Raw genomic sequence first — 14,430 nt, 5'->3', positions numbered from 1 at the left:
GACTGAAATGTTGCCATGTGGATGCACGTTTAGGGTTATTTGGTTCAAGATCGGGGGGAAGAGATACAGTGAGGCACGTATCAGCACAACATAAGGCAGAACTTTCTAAGAAGTGCAGCTGCTTCACAATGGAATGGAGGTCACAAGCTCTTCCTCCATCACAAGACGCATTTAAACAGAGCTAGGTAGCTCCTTTTTGGCCTGCTATGAGATCCAGCTTATGCAGTGGGTAGGCTGGCCCCTGACATGCACTTAAGGTCAGCATGTAATGATTGTATGAAAGGAACAGTTCTAAACAATGCACTATAAGGAATGAACTATTCTAAAATACTCCACACAGTAATAAAAACTTGTCAACAGTCATACTGAGTATTTGTATAACCTTCAGTATTGTTGCCCACCTTTGAGTGCCCTTGTAAATTGTAATCCCAAAATTTCTGAAGCAGAAATGAGTAAGCTCCAAATGGGAGGAGGGGTGGAGTGAGAGGTTCGTGGGTTATATCAGCTTCATCATTCTCCTACTCTCTGAGTCGCCATTGGCAGTTTGCAGAGCTAGTGGTATCCCTCCACACAACATTCAACAACAATGGCTCTTGTTTCCTATCATCTATCAAGCCCAGTGCTAGACCCTGGGGAGAAATAGTATGCCAAAAAGACATAGTCCCAGCTTCTACGGTGATTGTTGCTTAGTGGGAAAATGACATTAGTAAAAATAATCACCTCTATATACTTATAAAGTCTGATAGGCATTGTGAAGAAAGAGAAAAGTACTCTAGGAGAGTGGATAACTGTAATACCTGCTATAGCATGAAAGAAGGACATGTTTTTGTATATCATCAGATATAGGAAAGTGTGGGGCAGGGATGGGAGTTCAGAGCGAAGGTGTTTCAGGCTGAGGGGATGATGTGAGCAAAGGCTAAGAAACATGAGGGAGCATTTGAGGAATTGCATGGCCAGAGTGGCATGAGTCCAGGAGGGAGGATCCAGGCTGTGCTCAGAGGACGTTTATAGTCATCCTACTGGTGAGGGAAGCCCTTTGGTTTTACCGGGGGAGAAATCGATCATATTGGTGTTTTGCTGTTTTGTGTGTGTGTGTATGAAATCATTTTAGCTTTAGTGCAGGGTTTAGATTGGGGAGTGGGGCAAGAATAGACATAGGGAGACCATTCTGTAGGCTGCATGAGTACTCAGGGTGAGAGATGGCAGTGATTTGGGCAAGGATTGTGGTGGCAAAGATGGAGAGAAGTGAAGGTTTCCTAAAAGTGAGCGTGAGATAAGAATGGGCAGGATTTGGTGATGGATTAGATGGGAGGTAAAGGTGAAAGAGAGGAAGTGTTATCAAAGACGACTCCAGCAACTCGGCAGATGAGTGTTCCATTCACTGAAAGGGTGCATCGTTAGGGCTGGTCTGAGACACTGGCTGAAAGGAAACAGAGATCTTCTCACCTTACCTGGTTCAGGGTTAGAAAAGGCAGCCAGTTCAACTGGTTCAAATTCAGTTCAACTCAGTGCCATTCCATCCTATCCAGTTCAGCTAGATTCATCTTACGGAGCAGCTACGAAATATGGCTCCGTGAGTGATCCAGACAAGTATGAGTGGCTTTCAAGGTGGTTGCATGGTCATCTCTTGTACTGGCCACATAACCAGTGTCTGTCCACATAACCAAAGCTCCCCACACAAAGTGCAAAGTGCCTACAGAGAAGAGATGAAATGTCGCCAGACTACAGCAGTTAGTGCCCCCTACAGAAGTCTTGACTGACTTCCAAGAGGATTGGACTTTTTCTAAAAATGGAGATAAGACTCTATAGGGTGCCTTTGAGGTTATTGGGCAAGGGGTGAGATGAACATGGAAGAACCTCCAATTTCCCTTTGTTGCTCTACACTGACCAAGCCCTGGGGATTGGAGTATGTATACTTGTTCTTAGTGCTGATTCCCTCTCAGGCTGCTAGGTGCTTCCTGAGGGATCCTGTGCTTGTGTCCTCACTTCCATGGATAGTAACTAATCTCTAATGATCCCATCTGTATTTTACAACAGCTAATTGAAAAGTGTCTGATAGCTGGGAATTTTCTGACAAAGGTGGTGGGCAAGTCTAGTCTATGTATTGAGCATCTGGGGATGCTGGTTCTAGCCGCATCACTGCCCAAGGTTACAAGTGGAAAGCAGGAGCTCCAGCTTCCTCTCTCCACCTCCAGCCATGTCAGGCAGCCTTATGCCCCTTCCTCATGACCCCTAATGTTCCATCTCCCAAAATGCCACTAACACCCCCCCTCCAGACTCCACTCAGAATCTCAGGGTAAATACCATTGTCTAAATACAAATACTTTGGGGGGGAACTCATGTACTTTATCTAATTCTGGGTCTTAATAATAGTGACTAACCCTTGCACACTCAACTCCACTTTCAAAATGTGTTTCTCTAAGTGTTTCATTTAATGCCCATACAACTTCGTGGGGTATTATCATTATAATCATCCCCAGGAGGGCTAAGCTACTTACACAAAGTCAGACCACTATGTAGCGGATGAGCTGGGACTCTGCATTTCATGCTCTCACCCCTCTACCAGTTGTTCCCTCTGAATAAAGCAAACAGATCTGTGTTGGGAGGGGGAGCTTGAAAATGTGAGGAGAGGATTTTCCCATTATCCCTTGAAGTCACACGACATAAGCAGCTGTCAAGTTCTCCCCACTTAATGGTAGTCCAGCTGTCAGCACAATGGCTAAGAGTACAGGATGTAAAGGGAGATAGTCCTGTATTTGAATACTGACCTTTAACCTCCTGTATGTGACCTTGAGCAAATTATTACAAACTGGGACAGTACAAAAAGGGACAGCCATCATAGGGCTTTGTAAGGAATAAGTGAATTAACATATATGTATACATATACATATAGATATACACACAAATACATATATGCCATAGTTTCTGAAACATAGTAAATCCTTTAAAAGTATTATTGTGGTGGCAGTGTTTTTGTAGTTTTATTCCAGAGCCCAACTTTCAAGTTGGCCCCAATTTGAACAGGGGAGGCAAATAACTTTGAAGTGCTTTTTTGCTCCAGGTTGATTGGAAATGGCTGACTAGAATATTGTGTTGAGAAGGATTCTGAGGTGTACGCTGAGATCAGCCAAAATTAATTAGTGTTCCTATATGTGAGCTGTGTAATTTCGCCCTTTCTTGAGACTCATTTGCAGCATCTGCCAGTCTGTGCCTTTGCTTCTCAACCTGATTGTCTGCCTTAAGCATTTGCTCATTTTTTTTGTCAGGACCAGTCCAGCTATGTTCAGACTAAGTGCAGTTTCCAACTCACAGGGGCACTGCCTGCTTGGGTGAGAGCAAAGAGTTTAATGAACAGGAGCTATGTATGGATGGGTTCTGACAAGAGGGGTTAGCAGGCTGGGGATTCAAAAATAACTACACTGCAGCAACTCTGGGTGAGCAACACATGCTATATATTTCCATCCAAATAAAAGGCATTTATTTTGAAGACTCTGGAACAGCTGTAACTTGAGATTCCCACAAATGCTTGGAAAACTGTCAGTCCTTTCTGAGTGGCAGTAGATATAGAAGCAAGAATGCCAGTAAGAATGTAAAACTGATTCTGAGAAACAGGGCCTGGATTAGCCTTCCAAGAAGCCAGCATTCTTCAGCACTGATCTGGCTTTCAAGTGCTTTGGGGACAGTATTTTTATGAAGCTTACTGATTAAACATTTGCTGATCCCTCTCCTGGAAGAATTAGAGATACACAATAATTATTATGAATGATCTCTTAGAGTAGGGCTTATCAAATATTCCATTCTGTGATCTGCAGAGAATTCTAGCAGTGTGCTATGTTTTTCTTCTGCTTCTACCAAATTCATCAATGTCTCAGGTCATTATTTGTCTGATCACAACAACATGCATTCATGAATATGTATCACCTAAAATCCTGCAATTTTATGTGTTAATTTGCTCATGTCTTTAGGTGTTTATAGCAATTAAATGAGACCTTGATAAATTTAGAGGAAATAAAAAAAGCTTTGATATTATGAGTGCTTATGTGATTGAACTGCAGGCTCTGAGGTAAATTATATTTTGTGCAACTATTAACTCATTTATTGGTTTATTAAATATTTTCCCATTTGGTTACATTTCTTCTTAGGAAATAAGCAGTCTCTTCTTTTATTTTTTTTATTTTTATTTTTTTTGCGGTACGCGGGCCTCTCACTGTTGTGGCCTCTCCCGCTGCGGAGCACAGGCTCCGGACGCGCAGGCTCAGCGGCCATGGCTCACGGGCCCAGCCACCCCGCGGCACGTGGGATCTTCCCGGACCGGGGTACGAACCTGTGTCCCCTGCATCGGCAAGCGGACTCTCAACCACTGCGCCACCGGGGAAGCCCAAGCAGTCTCTTCTTGACTGCATTGTTTGACCCTCTTCTTTTGTTCATTTTAGCTTGTGAATGCAACTAATCCTTAACATGGCTAATGTGAATTAGGTGTACTGTCCTATTGGGTATCTATCAGGGAGTCTGGAAATTTATTTGCAGTGGGTCAGGGCAGCCACAGGGCAGGCTGCTCAGGGGTCAGAGTTCTGTCACAGTCCCACCAAGTAGGAGGGGATCCAGGTGGAGAAGGGATCCAGTGATAGCAGAGGTCACCAGTGGAGAAGGGGCCAGTGACAAAGATTTCTGGCTACCTGAGAAAGAAAAGCTGGGAGTTGCGACAGCCCTGCCAAGCACAGTGGTGGGTAATTACAATGGTGGTGTTCCAAAGGTAGGGCTCGGTAGCATAGGGATTTGAAATGGGGTCCAGAGAAAAAGCACCATCCTGGGAACTGGGACATGCCAGGGTGGAAATGGCACGAAGGTCCAAAGGAATGAGAGTGGCAGTAACTTGGTCCCAGTCTACAACTCCAGGAAGGGATGGGGTGGGGTTGCCAGATTTAACAAATAAAGATACAGGACATCGAGTTAAATCCAAATTTCAGATAAATGAAGAGTACTTTTAGAACCAGTATGTCCCATGCACTATCTGGGCATACTCATACTAAAAATTTATTTATTGTTTATCTGAAATTCAGATTTACCTAGGCATCCTGTATTTTATCTGGCAGCCCTAGGTGTGTATAGGGGACACTGGTCAGCACTTGTGTGCTTGAGGAAGCCTCACTTATCTGGGAATGACGGCGGGGCTGGCTGGAGGGAGGCTGGCGGTGGGGAGAGTGAGATGGAGCAGGTCTAACATGTGTCTATGTGTGTGACAGAGAGAGAAAGAAAGAGGGACTAAGAGACTAATCTTGAATAATTATATGTTGGCTTTAAGACCCACTTATTTCCATAATTTCTCATTACTTTTTTGGGGGGAGGGGTTTGTTTTGATTTGCAAGCACAAAGTTGCACTTGGCCTTTGTCAGAGACAGGATATTTGTTGGTTTGTAACATGAAACTGGCAAAGCTGTGTATACCCAAAGCAGTGCCATCTCATTGAGAATGAAAATTTCAATCCTCCAAAACGGTTGTCTAGATTACAGTGAACACATGAATATTTGGAAACATCTGGATGATTGCTATCCTTTGCATAAAAAGCCACATGACTGACTATATTTTTCCATTTTTACCCAGATATTTTGGAATAATGTAGACAGCCAAAGGGGCTCATCTCCAAGAGAGAATACATAATCATCATGAGGTAGGAAATTTTCAAAACTACTTCTTGACTTCTTTCAGTCTTTTTGATTTGCCTTTATGCCTTCTAATTATTTTATTGACCTTTGGTCCCTATCCTACCCCCTGCCCAGTGCCAAGCACAGTGCTTGGCACAGAGTAGATGCTGAATAAACTTTTTAAATGAATACATGGTTTAATGTATATATTATTCTTAAATAATTTAACCTCCAGTACAGAGATTATATTAAGGATTGAAAAACTATTTATTTAAAAAGGAAGAGAACACATATGATTGACTGCACACTATGAGACAGGAACTTGGCCAGGCAATATATATTATGTGTCTATGTACATATACACACATGTATGTAGAGAGATATATATATATATACTATTGCAGTCACCTTGTGAGTAACATTAGTAGGGCCATTATACATTTGCATAGACACAGAGGTCGAGTGGATTGTGAAGATCCTCTTCTAATAAGAAGTAGGGCAGGGATATGAACCCTCATCTGTCTGAACTGAAATTGATTCCACTGATTCCATGCAGACTTCCTGGACTAACCTCAAGTCATTGTTCATGTTCTGGGAGGTCTCATATCACTTTGAGAATTTGATGAAAGCAAGATTCCTCTCCCAGAAACATGAACGTAGAAAGGACTATTCCCGATTTACAAGCACTGTGGGTTCATCAAGCATCCCGGGTTAAGGACCTCATGGTTAGGATTCAGATTTCTTCCCACGGAGTCAGGGCTGAAGATTGGAATCAGCCTGAAACTGGTGTGGTCACAGCCCAGTTCTCTGACAGCCTGTCCACGAACCTTCCCTCATGGAGGAGAAAGGATCATTTATCTTCTTTTCATACAAGATCTGCTCAACCCTCAGAGAGCTAACGTGCTTCTTTCATTCCTGTTGGGATTACATAGTTCTACCAGTAAATGTATATACTATACTTTATATTCAATATATTAATATTCAAAAAATATAGATTTTCTAATTCCTACCTTTCCTCATTTAGTAATTAGAAAATTAATAGATAATAGTCACCCAAATAAAATTGTGTCAGGTGCCAGAAGCACAGCAGTGAACAAAACAAATGTAGTCCCTGCCCAGAGGCAGAGTCAGCATGAAGCTAAAGAAGATTAAGCTTTGTGTCCCCACCAGTTCAGCCCCTTTTGAGGTCCCGGGAGAGGTCTGAGGAAAGTGTTCACACAATTGATTATAAGTTTTTTGTAAAATGTGCACAGTAAGGTACTTTTGTATTGTTTTTCTTGAAGAGCCAGTCCCCTCCCCCAAGGGTAGAAGCTCAGGGGCCTGCATCTGCCCCATCGCTATCCTCATGGAGCTTAGAGAGGAAGGGTTGACAGTTGATGGATGAGTAGTTGCAAGACTGATGGATCTCAGGGTTGGGGGAGGGCTGGGTAGCTACTGCAAGGGGATTTAGTCTTTTGGCGGGTGACCATTTAAGCTGAGACCTGAAGGATGAATGTTTGGTTTTGTTTGTGTGTCAAGGAAGGAGCTTCATTAACAGGTGGGGAGGACTGTGGGTGACAAGGCCCTGGGCCAGGAGGGGTCAGGGCTGGTTTGAGGCCTGTACTGGGTACCCCATGGCTGGTGGGCATGGAGAGTGAGGGGAGAGCGATGGGTGAGGAAGCTGAATAGAAGAGTGAGCAGTTTCCCTGGGACCCTGCAGGGCCTGTTAAGCATTTTGAACTTTATTCTAAAGATGGTGAGAAGCTGCTGAAAGGGAGTTACATGATCAGATTTGCATGCTAAGAAAACACTCTGGTTGTAGGGTGGAGAATAGATTTTTTTATTTTGTTTTGTTTTGAACTTCTAGAAACACTGCCTGGATCACAGCTGTGACTTGATAAACAAGTGAAATATTCCTTGGTGAGGTGAGGGGAAATAATTCTCTCAAAGGCCATACACCTCAGTATGTGAGAGGACAGAACACCCCAGCCAGCATCTGACATACTGAATCAGAAGGACAGGTGAATCAGGGCAACAGGGAACAAGCTGGGACATCTGTGCTGTTGGTGGGTGTGTGTAGTGTGTGGCTTTTCTGGCACCCTTCATTCTTTCTCCATCACGGTTGACATCAGGTTGGAAGCAGTGAGGACTGAGGGAGACTATAGAAAACCAAACATCCCGAATCAACAGCTTGTCATGAGGATAAAGGTGGTGTCAATGCTAGTGTCAAAAATCATGACGCTCTTTAAGAAGCCTTTAGAGCAAAAGTGGGCTTGCGTGTGGAAGGGCCAATAAAAACCGGTTAATCTAGCAGACTTCATTCAGCAGATTTCCAAACTTCACCAGGCCGGTTGCTCTCACCTCTTCCCAATAGCTTCCTCAATTCCTTACCTGGTTAGGCCGTTTTTGCTCCAGACTTTGCTCTCCTACTCTTCCTCTGGAATTGTTCATAGTTTGTTACTATCAGAGAGAAACCCTGATATTCGCTTTGTCCAGCGGTGACTCAGCCTGTGAGATACTATTGCATGGGATGTGACAGAAAGATGCCTCACAGATTGGAGTTGCACAAGGGTCTGAAGACATTGTTTGGGGACCTGCATCCTAGCCCTCCTCGACAGCACAAAATCAGTTCAGCAAAATTCAGCCACTGAAGTCCAGCTCAGCGGGCCTGGCTGAACAAGGAGCATGGTAATAATTCTTAACAGGGTGTATTTATTAAGTGAAGGAATTATAGAATACATTTCAGATGAAAAAGAAGTGTTCACGCTTCAAGGGTAATGATCACTTGTCCATAAAACTAATAGATATACATTTCGTTTGTGATGATGCTAGATAATTAAGGAGTTAAGACATTTTCAGAATGACAATAGTGTTTCTTATCTGCCTGCATGAAATCAAGCTCAAGAAACTAATGCAGACTCCACATTGCCTATAGTCTAATACAAACTGTCAGCACCTAGGGTTAAAAGCTTCTGGGAAGTCAGGAGTAAGGCTGTCAGTGTTGCCACCATCTATCAATCTGGAAAGCTTTTCCTAGTTTTTCTATTTGGGGGAGGCATTTTAGATTTGTGGACCTGTCAACCTGAGCGAGGGATTGAAGAAGAAAGTCAAAGGAAGGAAAAGGAGCCGATGGTCACTGTCCTTGGGGGTGAGGCGGCGATGGGGAGAGCAAAGACTGGGGAACTGGAAGGGCATGGTGGGGAAGGGCGGTGTGGGGAAAGGAAGCTAACCAGAGGCTGCTGTCAGCTCTAACCTGTTTCCTTCACCCCCGAGGAACTGCCCCTTTCCCTGATCGCAACAACAATGACGCTGCCTTGGAGCTGCTTTGCAGCCAACCCACACTGAATGATAGCTGTCCCTGCCATTTTCTTAAATGTCACCGGAGGAAGACATTTTCTCTTCCCTGGAGTACACATGCTCTGCTCATGGATAAGTGGACACTTGATCCCATTTTCACACTTTCCAAAAATGGGTCACCGATGAGTCACAATTTTGTCAGCTTCTCTGATATGAGAAGCCATACATGGAAGTATACAGAAATGATTTCTTTAATGTGATGTCCTTTCTATGTGGCAGTAAAATGACTTTCCTACCATCAGGAGAAACGTGTGCTCTGAATTATTTTTATAGCCATAAAGGCAGATCTGTAAAATGCTGTCTGTACTTGATAGCTCTGCTTTTATTGATTCTATTCAGAATTATATCATTCCTTGAAATGTTGGGGAATGGGAAAAGAGAACAAGTATATGTTGGTGGTCTGTGAGTGCTTTACAGAATTAGTTGGTGTGAATTATAATTCCTGAACCCTGTTGTCCAAGCAATATAACTTTTCACATATTCTAAAAGAGCTTAATTCCTATTTTGGGCCCCTGTCTAGTGCCAAGAACTTAGTCTCAGTTAATTCAGAGCTTCTGACCCCGTTTTCCTTGGAGTGATATCTAAGCTCTTGAGGAACAATTGCTGATATATTTCCAGCATGGGGCTCTTGGATGTTGGAGAGGGGTTTGGTGTTCAGTCCTCAGCACCATATAAGTCCTACCAGACTGAAAAGCGAAGTGACCCACATACCCAACCAGCTGCTGGGTTGTCCCTTATTTCCATTCACAAGGTCTTTTTTTGTTGCTCCTGGTCATTTTGCTCCTTTTGAGTCACTCTGGGGCGTGGGGACCCTGTGATGCTGTAGGAGTCCAGAACTACTTATTTTATCTTGACTCTAACCCTGGGTATTTGAAATATTGTTTTCCATTATGAAGCAGGGGAAATGAGATTCAGAGTAACTAAGACCTTGCCCAGATTAGTAGAGCACAATCTGCTTTCCAGACCCATGTGGCTCCCTTCATTATAGTGACTACCTGTCCAGCTTTATCCTCCCACTTCTAAGAAGCCTCTTCTTATCACCTGAGAATAATGTCTACCTCCGTAGGAATTTCACAGCCTTTGCTGTGGTCAAACCTTTGGGATGACATTTAACCATCACACACCGCTTTATATGCTAGTTATCTGTGCACAGATAGCCCTGTCAAGATAGCCCTAATTAGACTGTGGCTTTTAGAAGGCAAAGACCATTTCTTATGTTTTTCTCCATCTCTTTCACTAGTACCACACTATGTACATGCCAAATGCTCAATATATGATTGATTAGAATAGAAATGATATGTTAATAAATAAATTAGTAAATGGATGAATGTTTACTCCCTATAACCATTTGTTCTGTTTCTGTGTTTAGACTGTGATTATACCCTAGTTAACAATATAGTATAGCCCATAGACATCTACTCTTGCCCTGACCTTTTAACTCCACTGTCCCTAATCTATACAATACCCTGGAGAGCATATAGATCCAGCAATGATGCGGCTTTATCGCAGGCTTTTCCTGCTCTGCCTACAGAATCTACTGGTCCCCCCACCTCCCTGACTGTTGATTTCCTAATTTTCTGACTCCATGCCCAGGATCTAGATATAGGCCTCGGCTTCCTCCTTTGTTAAGACATATCATTTAGACCCTGATTTTTCTCATTGACTTTGGGAGGACCTGCTGCCCTGTCACAGGATTGCCTCTCAACTCTACGTGTTCCCTTGATTGTCTTGGGAGACTCTAGGCACAGTCAGTGCCTATGCTGTCATCAGCCTGTGGTTGTCTTCACCAGTGTCCTCATCTTCCCAGAGGACGGAAGGATTATTATACTGGGGACATCGGAATAAATCCCAGTAACTATCCATTCATTCAAGAACAGAAGTCCAATTCGATTTTAATCATTTTAATTAGAAAACAGTTTAGATTAATATCTATAGTGAAAAGCAGGAAATGGTATGCTTTCCTATATATTCTATGGCAAAGTTTAATGCTCAGGGTTAATCCCCACAAAGCCATCAGGTCTATTGGTTGTAATGGATAGAAATTCAATTCAAATTAATTTCAGCCAAAGAAGAGAACTAATTGTCTATGTAATTGCAAAGTCTGGGGCTTCAGGCACGGTGGGATCCAGGTGATATCTGACTCTTTTATAAAAATCTATTGACTCTGTTTTCCTTTGTTTTGGCCCCCAACAATGTCTGGATTGGGTGCTCCTTTCATCTTGCAATCTCAGAGGCAGAGAGGTCCTTTTTATCTCAGCATCCTATTAATTCCAAAAAAGTACTCTGATTGCCACTGTTTGGGTTGTATCTACAGTTAGACTCTGATCAGCTTGGATCATGTGTCTCCCTCTATAGTTGTCAGTGCAGGACCCTATGATTGTGAACCTCTCTATAGTCACATGAAGTGAGGAAAAGGCAGATTCCAAAATGAAGCAATGGAGCAAAGGGCAAAAAACCCAACCAATGCCCACTGTTTGGCAAGTGGGAATTTATGAGTTAGGTCCTTTGTAGCACTTTCTTTGCCATGGTAAAGTGAATCCATGCCCTAGAAAGGGCTATAGGGCTAACATCTCTTATTAAGTTCAGGCCCTGTGCTGAGTACATTAAATGCATCATATTCTTAGCTCTTACTGGATTCAGCCCTCTTAGGAGTCATACATCGCCCAACAGGCTGAACTAGGCCTCATGTAAAAGGAGAGCCCTTACTTCCTAAGCATTCACAGCTCGCATTTCACACACTGCTCTTGATCTCTTTCTTCTAACCTCCCCCAGTGTCTATTCCACCACTTACCAGTCCATTTTGGTTATACTAATTGGCCATCTCCCAAAGCTTCCAGCCTACTCTCCCCTTCTGGCTGATGGCTCCAAGCACAGGAGATCCCACCCATGTTGACTTACTCTGTGGACCACTCACACTGAGCTTTCAAGGTGCCCTATCATGGTGTATTTGTTAGTTCCACACAGCTGGCATTCTGTGAGGTAGATAGAGTCATCCCAATTTCTCGTCTGAAGACACAGAGATTCCAAGAAGTAAAAGACCTTTTCCAAAGACATATATCTAGAGGTAATTAACTGAATATGGAGTTAAACCCAAAGCCTGATTATAAATTCACCAGACACTAACTATCTTAGGTTAATATGCATGAAACACTTGTAAGTCCTTGCCAATTTGGCAAGTCAAGATAGAATTTTTGGTCTAGTCAATAAAGATATTGCAGCTTGGTGATATTTCTAGGTGATGCTCTTGCCTGAATTTTGAGTTGAGAAAAGAAAAACAAAATTTAAGAATACAAGGAAACAGATTCACTGTGAAGGTTTGTGCTGTTTTTGAGAATGGAGCTTCCCAGAATTGTGCAGCACACAACGTAAACAACATTGCATAGTAGCCCTGCAAGGAAAGGAATAATTAGAAACTTGATTTAAAATAAATCACCATTTAAATTATATGATTTGCTTAAAGAAAGTTAAGCTTAAGGCTTACTTGTGTTATATATGTATGTCTGTATATTAAAATTCAAAGTAACAGCATTATATCTGTTATCTGCTTGAGCCCTGCAATTTCTCATATCTGATGCCTTTGCCCATAGGGTATCAGATTGTTGATTCTCTGCAAAGGTGTGGCTTTCTGATTCTAAGGATAAAAACTATATAAGCATCAGAATCCAAAGGCTTCTTTTATTTCAAACAGCTCTTAACATTTTGACAAGTTAAGCACAAATGAATCATAAATGTACAGATTAAATTTCTCTTGGAATACAAATGGGTTTAAAACAGAGGAAGAAAAAGTGGTTGGTCAAATGCATCCATATTTTGCTGAGTAAAGAACTTTCAAAAAAGAGCCTAGTGTTTGAAAAATCTAAATATGCCCTAATAAAACCACAAATGTGAATATTTCCATATTTTAGTATTCTGTTTCCATTTCAAAGTCAAAATAGTTTAATGAGCACGTTTAGAAAGAAATTCTCTCCCTTTCCCTAATTAGTGGCTTTTCTTGTCTGGCATCCTTTATAGTTTTACTTGAATTTCTTTACTTTATCATCTGTAGTCAAATAAAAACATAAGCTGACTCTGCCTGATGAACTGCTTCTGTGTGACTGCTTCTGTGTGGGCTCCATGGTTTACCTAGACAAGAACCTTCTCTGCTTGTTTCAACCACCACATAACAGGAACACTTATTATTTGGGTCACTGAGCAAAAACCATCAACAAGACACATTTACAAGAATGGCCATCATCAAAAAATCTACAAACAATAAATGCTGGAGAGGGTGTGGAGAAAAGGGAGCCCTCTTGCACTGTTGGTGGGAATGTAAATTGATACAGCCACTATGGAGAACAGTATGGAGGTTCCTTAAAAAATGAAAAATAGAACTACCATATGACCCAGCAATCCCACTACTGGGCATATACCCTGAGAAAACCATAATTCAAAAAGAGTCATGTACCACAATGTTCATTGCGGCAATATTTACAATAGCCCGGAGATGGAAACAACCTAAGTGTCCATTGACAGATGAATGGATAAAGAAGATGTGGCACATATATACAACGGAATATTACTCAGCCATAAAAAGAAACGAAACTGAGTTATTTGTAGTGAGATGGATGGACCTAGAGACTGTCATACAGAGTGAAATAAGTCAGAAAGAGAGAAACAAATACTGTATGCTAACACATATATATGGAATCTTAAAAAAAAAAGGTTCTGAAGAACCTAGGGGCAGGACAGGAATAAAGATGCAGACACATAGAGAATGGACTTGAGGACACGGGGAGGGGGAAGGGTAAGCTGGGACAAAGTGAGAGAGTAACATGGACATATATACACTACCAAATATAAAATAGCTAGTCGGAAGCAGCTGTATAGCACAAGGAGATCAGCTCGGTGCTTTGTGTCCACCTAGAGGGATGGGATAGGGAGAGTGGGAGGCAGACGCAAGAGGGAGGAGATATGGGGATGTCTGTATATGTATAGCTGATTCACTTGTTATACAGCAGAAAGTAACACACCATTGTAAAGCAATTATACTCCAATAAAGATGTTAAAAAAAAAAAAGACACATTTACAAGGGCTGAGAAAAATAAATTGCTGCTTATCTGCTCCATATCCCAGGTTCTTTAATAACATGATCTGACTTGGGCTGGATGTATTAAAAAAGCAATTAAAAGGATGAAAGGAAAGTAAAGTAAGTAATCCTAAGGAAACTAAGTTACCCATCTAAGTGAAAGAGGATAACCCTTGCAGAGACAGTGAGCGCTGAATCCCAGAAGTAGAAATCGTGTGTTTACTGAACCCTCTTACAGGGTGAGAACGCCAGAGATTCATCTTCCTAGGAGACGAGCAGAACTAAACTGGCGTGTGGGCAAAGAAAGGGGGACCCAAGATAGCAAGAAAGAAATAGATGAGGATTTGGCATGGTCACATAGTCAGGCACTTAGCCCAGGAAGAGGCA

The sequence above is a fragment of the Delphinapterus leucas genome, chromosome 4 (genome assembly GCF_059928025.1).
Source record: "Delphinapterus leucas isolate spDelLeu-1000000601 "Yukka" chromosome 4, BTC_Dleu_Yukka2, whole genome shotgun sequence".
Classification (NCBI taxonomy): Eukaryota; Metazoa; Chordata; class Mammalia; order Artiodactyla; family Monodontidae; genus Delphinapterus; species Delphinapterus leucas.
Note: the sequence above shows the minus strand (reverse complement) of the source record.